Below are 15,313 nucleotides of genomic sequence, written 5' to 3'. Positions count from 1 at the left end.
CACGCGCTAGCAGTACGCGCAACAACAGATGTGAAGTTGGAAACAAGTTTCGTTCATTTTAGAAAAGGGGAGTTTTTATGACGGTTACTAAATTTTTGCTGTAAAAAATAGTTTACAGTAATTAAAATAATATTTAACTGACTAAGAATGAGAATAAACGATGGGAATTTTTATTTTGACTATCCTCTACCTATGATAGACGACAGGCAGGTCTAATATTTTTTATCGTAGTGGATACCGGCTTTTAATCGCAACGTATATATCATATCTGGACCTTATTTTCACCTCATTTGCATACAAACGCCTTTCACACCTTCGCATATATATTAGTAATCGCCGGTAACTTTAAGGTACAATATCGTATTAATAATGTTAATAGGGCATACCAAAACCTCAACTGTTTCATCCTGTGTTGTATGTGTATGAAGCCCTCTATGTCTATCTTCAATTTCTGTCTTGTGCAAGTAGCGCCTCTTTATATGCTTTTAAGTTATTCTGACATCTTCGTCGTTGCCTTCCTCTTCTTCGCTTTCCAGTTCTTGGTTGCCAATCGGTGACGCATTTTGTCTAGAAAAAAAATCAAGTTGTAATTTCAAATACAAACATTTGATTACAAGTATACTTCCGTGAGCTAAACATGATTATTCAACTCACCAAGTGTCCAAAGCTCTCCATTTGAGTAAAATTCGTTGAATTGGATAAATATAACATGTGTAATTATCGCATAAATACATTAAAAGTAATGTAATTGAAATGTGCCTCATTTCTATTGAAAACACTGACGCGACGAGTGAGTAACAAATAATATTTAAAAAATTTAAAACCTTTTTCGCAACCAATTCCACTCGTTAACATTCTTGTTCAGATTTTAATGTTTTCAATTGGTAAGGAAAGACGTGTGCCGGTGATTATGCAATGGTGATACAATCATTCCTTATTTCACAGGAAGAGTGTTTTTTTTTAATCAGAGAATACTAACGTATGTGTTAATAAACACCTGAATAGGACACAGTTTTGCACGTCTTACTATAATGGACTGTTCGTTCTATATATGTTTATGAATAAGTATTACTAGTATTTGCCGAATAAGTAGAACTTGAACAGTTAAAACTGTTCAAGTAGCTTCTTATTGACGGCATAGTTGTTAAACAGGCCTCATTCCTACGAAGTAGGGCAATATCAGGCTATCTAACTGACAAGGAAATGTACCCTTTTTCTCTTTCTAAAGACTCGAAGCAGACGGCAAGTAAACAATACAATGTTATTTAACCCTTGTATAGATTTGTCAGGCATGTATGCTTGTGTAGGATGTTTGTGGGTGTGTTTATGTCATAATGCTTAAGGAAAACTAGCGCAAGTTAATTGGACGTTAAAAGATCGGTATATACCTCCGTGAACAAGACGCTGTAGTGTTATTATTGATTCGTATTTTTGTCCTGGGTCATTCCTATAATTTGCAATTGGATGGTTTTCGCCGGGTGTTTTCTTTTCTGTCTTCTCTCTATAGCGCGTGAAGACACAATAACAGACAATCGGCGTTAGCCCTCCCACACCACGCTCAAGTGCAGACTATTCACATTTTCTCACACAAAAAACAATTCCCGCCAAAAAGTTAAACTTATTAAATTGTCAAACGTTCTATAACTATATTTGCATAAGCAAGGTAAATGGGTTTAGACAAGTATAAGTGTATGTGCAAGCTTTGTGTTTATTGGTTCAGTACTTCTTGAGAAAAAAAATCCGTGCTATTACCCGAGAATATCGGATTACTCCGACCTTCTCTTCATTCGCCTTCGACGCTTTCGCAGATACGGTTGTAAAAATATCAGGCATTATAGAAAAGCCATAATAACCTTTTCATTATGACACTGAGCGTATAAAACGTTTTAAAAATGTTTTTATGACCTTTGTAATGTAACCCGACATTTAAATGTTAATAAAATGTTTTGACGAAAACCAAAACGCGATTATAACAGGTTTATAACGTTTTAAAAACATTTTTGTCTGAAAATGCAGCAAACAACATAATTTGAGAAGTTGTGAATGTTTTAATCCAGTCTGAGTAATCGGCATTATCAGCTGGTAATTAGCCGATCAAAAGCTACGTTCTTACTTGGGAGGGCGCAGTTGCGGCAAATCTCCGGTTTTTATGCGCATACTGAAATATATCAGCGGAAGTGTTGGCTACTAGTACTAGCTCCAAGAGCCCTTGCTTATCACAAACAGGTCAACGTAAAGACTACAGAAATAAATGTGTTGCATTTCTTATACAACATATATTAGTAGGTTTATGCATTAATGCAAGCAAGGCATGTTCAAGAATCGCCTTCATATGGTCCATCAAGTGCTATGCAAAGGGCAATTCCCACTTGGTCCAATCCCATTTGGTCCAATCCCACTTAGTCCAATCCCATTTGGTCCAAATCCCACTTTGTCCAGACCCAGTTAGTCCAATCTCACTTAGTCCATGTCCCACTTGGGCCATGTCCCACTTAGTCCATGTCCCACTTAGCCATGTCTCACTTAGGTCATTCCCACTAGGGCCATGTCCCACTTAGGCCATGTCCCACTTAGGCCATGTCCCACTAGGTCCATGTCCCACTAGGGCCATGTCCCACTTAGGCCATGTCCCACTAGGTCCATGTCCCACTAGGGCCATGTCCCACTTGGGCCATGTCCCACTTGGGCCATGTCCCACTAGGGCCATGTCCCACTTGGGCCATGTCCCACTAGGGCCATGTCCCACTAGGTCCATGTCCCACTAGGGCCATGTCCAACTTGGTCCATATCCCACTAGGGCCATGTCCCACTATGGTTATAATATTTGTGTTTGGTCATTTTCAGTACTTGTTTTAGTTTTCATAGGAGGGCCTATAGTTGTAACGGGGGGGGGGGCTGATGCAAAAAGTGGGTCCTAAATATTTTAATCCGTCTGTAGAGGCTCATTAAAAAATCACCAAAATATTTTCTTGCAGAACATGAGTTTACACTATATTTTCTATGGGGTTGACATACATTTTTCATGGCCAAAAGGGGGCCCTGAAAATAATTTTAGGTCCCCTAACAAGTGTTTGTGAACGGAAAGATAGTCAATGTCTGTCTTAAGTTCTTCTGTTCTTTGGTATAGGATCACAGTGGTCTAAGTATATCCAGTAATTGAGAATGTTTAAGTTGGTATATAATGTAAAAATGTTATTAACCTGGAGTTTTCATATGCTTTGCATGCTATATACCTATTGCATCAGATTAATAATGTTTCAGTATATATAGCTGTGACAACTATTATTTCTAGTGAGATATTAGGGTTTGTTAGCCTCTAGTTTGTTTATAATGTCAGAAGCATCGTTTACATAGATTGTTTTGAGGGTATAAGTTTTAAGAAATAGTCATAACATGTGGAGATTTTGGATGTAGGTCCATTATGACTAATAATTAGTATATAATAGGATGTGCATGGAAGAGTAAGTTATCTGGAGGTGGTTTATGGACTTCTGGTAAAAAGCATGTGTAGTTTGTTCTAATATCAGAGTTGTATGGGTCTAGAAAGGCCCCATCTATCTTCGTTGATATATTGGGAGTTGTACATATCTACGAGTGTGTTAATATGTACATGTTGAGCTTTATCATGCGTTTTTGGGACGTTTTGATGACTATATCGTGGATGTTATAGAGTTTATTGTAAAGAGCATTTCTTTCTTTTGTTGCAAGATTTGGTTGTGGTCACGTTAATCTTAGATGACGAATTTCATTTTTAGTTTTCAGAGTCTAATGGTATCCATTTTGATTTGAGTCTGAAAGGAGCAATTTTGTTTTTGTTTTCAGGCAACAAAAAAAGAAAACCCTGTTCTACGGGCCCGACCGACCCAGAGTTTGAACAAACTGGGACATTTTTTTACCCGTACAAATGAATGTCGACCCAAATTTCGGAAATTTCAGGAACAAAAGTTTTTATTTGTATTTTCTCAAATTGCAAATTATTTACAAATTGTGGTGATTTTTTTGGTCTTTTTAAAAAAAAAGAAAAAAAAAGGCAGACCGACCGTAGAACAGGGTATCTTTTTTTCGTCTCCTTATCGTGCATGATAGAAGATGCAAACCTTAAGGGGGTACTACACCCCTGCCCAATTTTGTGCCTATTTTTGCATTTTTCTCAAAAAATATAGCGCATTGGTGACAAGTAAGATATGCATATTATAGGGGCAAGGACTACAACTACTGCACTGGAAATTTTACTTCAACACAGACAACAGTTGTGGAGTTACAGTCAAAAATGAGGGAAACCAATATTTGATCAATAAATCAATAACTACTTGCCTTGAGTTGCTGAATTTTCTGTGCAGTAGTTGTAGTCCTTGCCCCTATAATATACATATCTTACTTGTCACCAATGCGCTATAATTTTTGAGAAAAATGCAAAAATAGGCACAAAATTTGCCAGGGGTGTAGTACCCCCTTAAATGGTCTATATAATATAATGCGAGCTATGCAAATTACATAGGCCTATGATAAAATGCCACTTTCGTATGATTATGCACATAATTATTATACAAGCCAAAGATCATCATTTATGGGTCATTTCTGTTCATAGTCTCCGGCATTATGTTGGCAAACGGTCCCTTCCTCTCCTTCAGTCTCCATCTCCTTCCTTTGTCCTACTGATTCCTTCTCTTTTCCTTCCTCTGTCTATTCTTCTCCCTTTTCATCCACCTTATTCTCCTCCTTCTACATCATCTCATTTTTTTTCCTTTCTGTTCTTCTAAACCTTTTCATCTTTTTATGTACATCTAGGCCTATGTACGGGTCCGAATGGGATATGGCCTAAGTGGGACCATATCCCTGGTGGGACATGGCCTAAGTGGGACATGGCCCTAGTGGGACATGGCCTAAGTGTAGGGGTGGGCGAATGAAACCATTTTGGGGAAAATTAATTTTGGACAAGTGGATTCTATGGCCATTTTGGCTGCTGAATCCAAATCTAATCAGTTCTTTGGCCTCAGATGACATCTGATATTGGTTTCTAGCGTTTTTTCAAAATGGCCGCCAAAATGCCCCCAAATCACTATTTTTGTATATAAGACTTCAAATATCTGAACAACATTGGCTTGTAATATGTCTAATCCTATGTTTTCATGGTCACTGAATCCAAAAATAGATGAATTAGACCTGTTGAAACGTTTATATTCTCTATTTGGGGTAAAAAACTGTATTTTTAATCATTTTTTGGTCAAAATTATCCCAAAATCATCCCAAAATCACTATTTTTTGTTTATTAGCCTTCTTACATTCATGCAACTATGGGTGTAATATATCTAACCACATGTTTTCAAGGTCTCTAAATTCAAAAATAGATAATACAGAAAAGATGTAACATATATAATGTCTACATATGTTGAAAATAAGTAATTTTTAGGAATTTTTGTCAAAATTACCCTTAATCATAATTTAATAGGATTTCAGATATTATTACAACTGTGACTTATGTCTGGGCGTATTCATGCTTTCACATGGTCAATTACACTGTACATGTACATTGCAACAAAATTCAAATATAATTATATCAGAAGTTACATCACTCATGTTGTTAAAATTTGGGGAAAATATTTAGACAAATTTTGGTCAAAATTGTCAAAATGTGCAAGTTCAGTAAAGTGTACACTTAAAACAGTAACAGCCTTGCTTAGGCTACTCATATGTAACATACATGAATTTTTGAACCAGAGCTATCATGTTAACAGTACATTAAGTAGTAGATTATTAATGTCTTCAGTGACATTATCTTCTGGTCTCAGTGCATTTCTAATTGATGCTTTCAGTTCCTCCACAGATAATTTTTCCATCTTAAACTTGCCATCTACTCCTTTCACGCGCCTCGTCTGCCGAATGTCTGGAGCTAATGTGAGCCGAAGATAAGAAATTTCATCCAGGAGTTGCTTTTCTGTAAGATGTGGTAAAATGTCTAGGTCGTTTGGAGTGAGTGGGCCATTATGCTCTTTGCATCTTTCTAAAACTGTTAGAGTTTTACTGGATTTCTTCTTCTAAAACTCCTCCTTCTTGTGGAGTACTAGTTCCTTTCAGATTCAACAGTTGCAAGAAAGTCTGCTTCTAGCTTTTGCACTGCATTCACCTCTTCAGAACAATGAGCCCACTTCAACCTTGCCTTTCTTTCATCTATTGTTTTCGATTCAAATTCAGAATCTACCAGAAGACCATCACTTGCAAGAAGATTCTTTCTTGAAAGAGTTTGGATTGAAGTACTTCCACCAGTAACTTTGATCCTGTGGGGTCCAGCTTTGAAAATTCCGATTCACACCCTATATAAGTTGGTCAAAGGAGCATACTTCATGTCATCATCTCCATCATCATCTGTCCTTCTGAAGTATTTGGTCTTGGAAATTTGGTTCTTCACTACATCAATAATTTCTTCAATTACTGCAGCAACAAGTCTATCTTTTCCATATCCTGCTTCTCCTCTCTTGTCCAACATAATCTTCTCTAACTCAGCTAGTTTGCCCTCAAGCAAGTTCTTCACACCTGCTCGTGTTCTGTCTACATTGTCCTGATCACCCATCTTGTCGATTCCTAGTAGTTCCATCATTGGGAAGATGATCAGACCACCCATCATTGAGTAAATCTCAGAGTCAGAACAGCAGGTGAACCACTCGTTGTTGGTGTCCACGACTGCATTGAAGAACGACTGAATTGATTCATGCCATGTCAAGTACACTTTTGCTAGTTCTGCGATTCTACCAAATCTATTAGCTATACGAATCTTTTTGTTGGGCAAAATACTCTAGGCTAAGGTAAAATGCATCTTGTAAATATCGCTATCGTAATTGATCTGCGACTTGGAAACACATATGTCAAGTCAGAAGACAGGCGATGGACTCCTGGCGTCATTGGTGATGATTCTGTCAGCTCAATTTCTTCGTCACTTTCAATTTCATCATCTTCATCATCATCATCATCATTATTGTCATTCGGATGTTTCCAATTCTGACCAAACACCATATTAGTTACTCTAACTACCACTTTTGCAACCTCATCAGAATTCTTCTTCCAGTGCGTAGGCCTACTTTAACTTGTGGAAATGCAGAGCCCTGTTTTTCATCGATGTCTGTGAGATTTGGTTCTTTTATTGATAAACGAAGCTGTTTTTGATCTGTGAAGAGGGATTTCTTTGATGTCTGTGGCTCTGTAAAATTTGGATCACTTTCACTATCTATTGGAGTATTTAACTTCACTCATTTCTGATTCATCTAGTTGCCTTTGCTCTTCCAGCCTGCTCTCTGTTGCTGCTTTTTTCTTCTCTTCTCTGTGTTATTTCTACTACCTCATCATCAATGTCAGGAGGGCTTCCAAGAAGGCCCAATTGCATTATATGCATATAATATTAGACCCAAATCGTGTATTTTCTGTATATTTTTGTTAAAAAATGTTATTTTTCTTGGAAATTACCCTACAAGTACCTTCAATGTCTCAAATATGTTCATAGTTGAATTCAGCAGCCTCAAAAACATATAAAAAGACATATTACATAACATTTTTATGCACTTTATTGCAAAAATATGCCAAAAAAGCCATTTTCCCGCCATTTTTCAAAAAAATGGCGGAAACCAATATGAAACTTCATCGCAGGTCAAAATGATTGTCATAATTGTGTTCAGCAGCCAAAATGGCCATAAAATTCACTCATCCAAAAAAAATTGTGTCATTTGCCCATCCCTACTAAGTGGGACATGGACCTAGTGGGACATGGACCTAGTGGGACATGGCCCTAGTGGGACATGGACCTAGTGGGACATGGCCCTAGTGGGACATGGCCCTAGTGGGACATGGACCTAGTGGGACATGGCCCTAGTGGGACATGGACCTAGTGGGACATGGACCTAGTGGGACATGGACTAAGTGGGACATGGCCCTAGTGGGACATGGACCAAGTGGGACATGGCCCTAGTGGGACATGGACCAAGTGGGACATGGCCCTAGTGGGATTGGCCGAAGTGGGATTGGACCACATGGGATTGGACCAAGTGGGAACTGGACCAAGTGGGAATGGACCAAGTGGGATTGGACCAAATGGGATTGGACCAAGTGGGATTGGACCAAATGGGATTGGACCAAGTGGGAATAATCCGGCACCACGCTCAATGCACCATTTATTTCTCATGGTAAATCCTTAAGGGTAGACGAGGTATTGTTGGTCGAAGCAGCCGAAAAAGTCGATTTTTATTGTCTAAATCAATATATTATTGAAAAATAACACTTTGATGTTTTGCAAAAGTTCATTCTACAAATCATATACCTTGAAAACTTGCTTAATTCATTTGTTGTTAATGAGTTATGTACATTTTACAAAAGTGTTGTTGTTTCAGCCCTCATTACAACATAACTCAAGAACCACATGACATACAAAAGTATTTCTGTGATATTTGAATTCTTCTACACGCTCGCAAGGAAATGAGTAAAGCAATTTCTGCCAAAGCTCACTACCATTCGCAAGATGTTGTGAACTACCAAATCGCAACACTTTAAAATAGTGTATTACCTTAAGCGCAAAATTGACATTCCTACCTGAAAGGCACCATGAGTGTGTTCTCTACAACTTGGGACTTTTATCACTTTTTTTCTTCACATAGTCCGGATGAAGTACTCCTTATACTGCACTTTTCATCGTTAAAAAGGAGCGTATAAAATCGTGAAAGGTTTGGGGGATTCTGTATATAGCTCGTGTCAGTAGTATAGTAAGTGGATAGTGCTCGCGAATCGAGAACAGGGCAGATTGCTTTACGGTAAACCGACATTATGATAATTGTGATCATTTATTTATGATAATTATGATAATTTAGAGTTAACAACATTGTATAAAACAATGCAGTGAATCCGCTATTTTATTACCATCATCTAGCCGATTTAATGAGACATGAACGAGCATTATCTAAAAAGGGTTTCTTTAAAGGTGTACATTAGGCAACACACACATTTCTATTTTTAGCTGTTTGCGCCCTTTTTACCATGTTTATAGGACAGGCAAGTGTAGCCAACAATCGGACGGAACCGACCATAATGAGGTCTTTTATCATGGGTCATTTGGCCCGCATTTTTCAGCCCGCAAGTTGGCCAGAAAATATACAAATCTATTTGGAAACAACATAAGAGTGTTTGGAACATGTATCTGAAATAGCATCAGTAAAAAACGGTATTGACTAAAGGGTTTAGAGGCTATGTAAAATTGATATAAGAGGTTTGTTTTTTAGATGGATCACAACTTTTTTTCATTCGTTACAATTACGTCAATCTGGGGAACTTCTGCGTGGCATGCGAGGGGTCCGAGGTTCGAATCCTGGGGTGCCAAGTGACTTTCTTCTTCATCTTCTCTCCTTTTCGTTCCTTCTTTCCTTCCGATAGCACAAAAACCACGGGTAGGGTTAGGGTTAAGGAACACAAAAACAACGCTCAATGTCATAATGAAAAGGTTTTAAGGCTTTTCTATAATGCTTAAAATTGTTACAACCGTATCGTGTCTTCAGGCGCTTAAAAGGGGAAAAATAAACACCGGCAAAATCCATCCAATTCCAAATTATAGGAATGACCCAGGACAAAAAACGACGAATCCATATCAGGCAGCCATCTTGTTTACTGAGGTATAACCTGATATTTTTAAGTTGAATCAACTTGCGCTAGTTTTCCTTAAGCATTATGACATAAACACGCCCATAAACATCCTACACAAGCATACATGCCTGACAAATCCATACAAGGGTTAAATAACATTGTATTGTTTGCTTATCGTCTGCTTCGAGTCGTTAGAAAGAGAACATAAGATGGGTACATTCCCTGGCAATTAGATAGCCTGATATTGCCCTGCTTCTGAGGAATGTGGCCTCTTTAACTATCATACCGCCAATAAGAACTTGCGCGTACTGTATGAAAATGTTCTTTGCGTGAAATGGTAAGGTTAGGGATGGACGGTGTCACTTGTGGTGACATCATGGGCATATTCCAGTGCTTACATTACAACGGGGATTCATTTGAATGCAGAAACAAAACAACTTTAGTACACAAATACATTTAAACATACCGTAAACGTTCGCCTAAATCATGCTAATGGCGCACCTGGGCTCCTTTGCCTCGGGGTAAATTTCATGTACAAATATAGAGCCCCCTCCTCTAAAACTTGTGTCTAAAATTCCAGTTATGTCAGGGGAGCCCTTAGCGCCATTTGGCGTACGTTTACGGTAGTCGCCGAATGGCTTAATCGGTTTCTGCAAGGTATATCAGAAAAATGGTTACCGAAGAAAGTTGCACGGAAGTGGTGATTGGACGAAAATAACAGTCAAAGATGGCTGACATCTTGCAAAAGGTTTGGGACTGGATGATAATAAGATGACGTGGTTACTCCATAAAGGACATAATAGATGCATTCAAACACGTATTAAAACACACAAGACAATATTTTTGGCGAGATTCAAGGTCATCTGATGCCTTTTCGGCTAGCCACGTGACATTTCTTTCTTCTGAGTCCTCCAGACCTCGAAGGACCTTTGTCTTCTGAGGCTGGTCATTTCTTCCACCCGACACATCCATGAATCATTCTCCCACCACCATTGTCCTGATACATTACAGAGACCAATTAAACCATTAAGAGACCATTGTAGAATCATTGGGACATTTTGTGGACTTAAAAGTTTCTTCATCTCTGCATTCAAACGGATTTTCATCTTTCCGCCATTGTAAGCACTGTAATAGGCGCACAATGTCACCACAAGTGACACCTTCCATCCCATTTAATAGCCTAATCTTACTTATTTCATGCAAAGAACATTTCCATCCAGTACATCATGTAAAATCGACAGGATATTGGATCAATGTTCAACTTACTGTATGCGCAATTCTTCTTTTTTTCAGCAATGTTGCAATATTTTTGTGTAGTGTGTGTACTTGGACAGTTCTACAGCTTCAATAATTTTCGCCAAATACAGCAAGTACTTGTACGAACAGTGCACATTCAGGTGATGAACAAAAACTATATTCTATTTAAGTGCTTATCACTGCTTATTAAATGGTCATATCCCTCTCTGATCAAAAGGAAATTCTTCCTCTAAAATATGGAATGATTTGAAAAACAATTGCAGCATCATAAGCTATTATATCATCTCCGGCACGCGTCTTCTCTAGCCAATTGAAAATATTGTCATACAACTTGAAGTTGCTACTTAATGGACAAGAATGTAAAAGGGCCCATTGGTACCAGCGCGATAAAGGTTAACATTAAACAACTCAATGCTCACTCGTCAGTATTTTATTGGAAATCAGCATTTGCAACGCTTGATTTCAATGCACTAATAATTACACATGTTTTATTCATTCTATTCAGTGAATTTTCTCAAATAGAGACGTTTATTTTGGACACTCGAATAATAAATAGGCCTACATACCGGTTTTTACTCTATCACATTTAGTGAATTCAACAAATTCATGTTTGGTTCAAGGAAAATACTAATTAAATGTTCATACATACTCACGATATAACGACGTTTCTGATTGGATTTGCGCCCTTTTTTGCTGGTCATAAATACCGTTTATGACCAGTACGCAGGGCATAAACAAGCTGCGTCACGCAGCGTTGGAACCCAATTAAGGGGGCACACCACCATTACGCTTCCCATTGAAATACGTGCAAAAAAGCCTTTCTGAAATCTCTTCTAATTATTTCCCTGCAATAGATAGAGCAATGAAACTGGGCATGGTTATGGGACGATCCTTAAGCTTTAATATATTTTCTTTTGCACATAGATTTCCAATGTCAGTTTTTGCAAATTGACATTTTACCCCATCCCGTGATTTCAAAGCTGTTGAAAGCTCAATTCTTGGGATTTGACATCGATACATGATATGCACGATTAGTCCGCCAGAACACATTTAAAATCATTTTTTCTGCACGTAATTTCATCAAAACCGTTTCAGCTTTAGAATGTCATCAAACAAACGTATCTCAGACACATATTTGCTGAAAAAATGTAACAAAAAGCTCAATTTCTACGTTTTATGAGGACTACTTTGCGGGTTACACTTTTGGCCGCGGAATCTTATGGTGGTGTGCTCCTTAGAAGAGCAAAAAGTTTGGATTTTCGGTGAAAAAATACTATTTTCAGAATGAGGAAGGTGTTTCATGGTGATTACTTTTTATTTGAGCTCTTTCCGACTCATACTTTTCGAGATATGACCATTTATTGCCATGTGTCCTTTTGCCCAAACTTTGGAAATATACGCATTTTTTAAAATAAAATGCATGATAATAATATTCATCAATGGCCGGCGCGCCGATTTCTCGTTCAAACTTCAAATTCATCGTCAACTAAAAATGTTGGCCTACTGGTCCGAAATCCTTGATGAGAAGCAAACAAATTCCAATTTACATATCAACATGATCAAGGTTTATTCGTGTTTAACATCTATTTTATGCCCTGTTCCTCCCCCCCACCCCCACTGCTTGTTTGAAGTTAAAACAAACAAAACAGGTTAGGCCTAGGCCTACAAACTGCAGGCGGGACAAGTTGTTGTATTATAAGTTATTTCACACAAAATAAATTTTAAAACGCAGACAAATTACAAAGAAAAACAAACCAATTAATGACTGATTTAATTTCAACGAAAAAAACATGTTTCCAAAAGGAATTTACAGGCAAAAACAAGCCAATTTGTAATGCAAAATAGCGTACTTTCTGTGCATGCTGCTTTGGTGCCAAATCGGCTCAAATATTCAACTTTTACCATTATAATACGTTGCGATATAAAGAAAACGGGCATCAACAAACAGGTCTTAGAAGAGCAAAAAGTTTGGATTTTCTGTGAAAAAATACTATTTTCAGAATGAGGAAGGTGTTTCATGGTGATTACTTTTTATTTGAGCTCTTTCCGACTCATACTTTTCGAGATATGACCATTTATTGCCATGTGTCCTTTTGCCCAAACTTTGGAAATATACGCATTTTTTAAATAAAATGCATGATAATAATATTCATCAATGGCCGGCGCGCCGATTTCTCGTTCAAACTTCAAATTCATCGTCAACTAAAAATGTTGGCCTACTGGTCCGAAATCCTTGATGAGAAGCAAACAAATTCCAATTTACATATCAACATGATCAAGGTTTATTCGTGTTTAACATCTATTTTATGCCCTCCTCCCCCCCCCCCCACCCCCACTGCATGTTTGAAGTTAAAACAAACAAAACAGGTTAGGCCTAGGCCTACAAACTGCAGGCGGGACAAGTTGTTGTATTATAATAAATTTTAAAACGCAGACAAATTACAAAGAAAAACAAACCAATTAATGACTGATTTAATTTCAACGAAAAAAACATGTTTCCAAAAGGAATTTACAGGCAAAAACAAGCCAATTTGTAATGCAAAATAGCGATACTTTCTGTGCATGCTGCTTTGGTGCCAAATCGGCTCAAATATTAAAAAAAAAAAAAAAAAAAAAAATCGGATTTATATAGCGCCTTTTTCCAGCTAGATCTTGAAGGATTCAAAGCGCTGTAATTTCGCTGCCATGGTGAATCATCACAATCAGATCGCATCATCTAGGCCAGTTGCAGCCGAACCTCAGGCGCAGACCTATCCGCACTTAGATTGTAACATCCACCAATTATCTGTGCAGCTCCCAAATTCCATTGGGTGAAGGAAGTTTTGATAACCAAACAACTAATCACCGATTTTTTGAAAGCAGGAGGAAACCGGAGATCCCGGAGAAAACCTGCGAGAGCGAGCATGGAATCGGGATAAACCAAGTGCACATGAGTCCTTGGGCCGCGCCGGGGCTTGAACCCGGGACCTCAGTGGTGCAAAGCGAGGGAACTACCGCTGCGCTAACTCGCCCTCCCAACTTTTACCATTATAATACGTTGCGATATAAAGAAAACGGGCATCAACAAACAGGTCTTAGAAGGGGGCACACCACCATTACGCTTCCCATTGAAATACGTGCAAAAAAGCCTTTCTGAAATCTCTTCTAATTATTTCCCTGCAATAGATAGAGCAAATTGCTGAAACTGGGCATGGTTATGGGACGATCCTTAAGCTTTAATATATTTTCTTTTGCACATAGATTTCCAATGTCAGTTTTTTGCAAATTGGACATTTTTACCCCATCCCGTGATTTCAAAGCTGTTGAAAGCTCAATTCTTGGGATTTGACATCGATACATGATATGCACGATTAGTCCGCCAGAACACATTTAAAATCATTTTTTCTGCACGTAATTTCATCAAAACCGTTTCAGCTTTAGAATGTCATCAAACAAACGTATCTCAGACACATATTTGCTGAAAAAATGTAACAAAAAGCTCAATTTCTACGTTTTATGAGGACTACTTTGCGTTACACTTTTGGCCGCGGAATCTTATGGTGGTGTGCTCCCTTAGAACGCGATCCACGATTTGCTAGTGTTGCGTACACGCGCATGTCACCGCGCCCATCACACGCGGAGCGCAAGAGATGAACACGTTGACTCCCGGCCGTTGACCTCACGAGCTGCTTCCTGCAAGTAGGCCTACTCATTTTCTCCCAATTTTTGAAGGAAAACAGTATGAAAATGTTATTTAAACTTGTTGTAAACCTTATTATTTTCATTTGTTTTGGATTGCTAACAATGTTCAGAATGTTGGGTATGTATGAACAGGGTTCATTCATAGATTTCGGGCATGATCGTTGATTTATGCCCTCGGCTCACGCCTCGGGCATAAACAGCGATCATGCCCTCAATCCTATGAATGAACCCCTAATTTATATTAACATTTACTACTTGACATTAAGTAACTCTGTTTTTTACTAATTCGCGTTAACAGTAGTCGTTTCGAACCAATTGATTTCGATGTGGCTTATTAATGACAAAATTGCGCCGGGGAAATTGTATGTGGTATTTAACCTCAAGTTACCGGCGATTGTATGCGAAAGTGAAAAGTGCGTTTGTTTGAATATGAGGCTAAAGGAATCTAGATATGACCATGTTTGTTTTAAACACTTATTGTTTCCTGCTGTAATTTACACTGTGTTTAATCTTAGATTTCAATAAAATTTTGTTACCGAAAGTTGAGATATAAAATATGTACTATAGTTTGATCAGCTCGTAATCGGTGGGCCTTGTAACATCGCGAATTAATATCAATATATTTCATTTCGAGAATTGTCTTGTGACATCTCGCCAGAAGCACCCCAAATTATTGATTCAAGTCCGATACTTTATCTACTTCCTTTATACGCACAATGTAGACCAGGAAGGTCAACTATGTCACTCTTAGCATGGGTCCGGC

At 38.1% G+C, this 15,313-nt stretch overlaps 1 long non-coding RNA gene across 1 annotated transcript in view; it reads right to left on the bottom strand.

Moving 5' to 3' along the window:
• LOC140159268 (uncharacterized) overlaps positions 1 to 15,313 on the bottom strand; it is a 486,168-nt gene that overhangs the window by 315,960 nt on the left and 154,895 nt on the right. The gene's annotated exons all lie outside the window — the stretch shown is intronic.

The sequence above is a fragment of the Amphiura filiformis genome, chromosome 8 (assembly GCF_039555335.1).
Source record: "Amphiura filiformis chromosome 8, Afil_fr2py, whole genome shotgun sequence".
In the NCBI taxonomy this organism is placed as follows: Eukaryota; Metazoa; Echinodermata; class Ophiuroidea; order Amphilepidida; family Amphiuridae; genus Amphiura; species Amphiura filiformis.
This window is presented reverse-complemented; position numbering and strand designations above follow the sequence as displayed.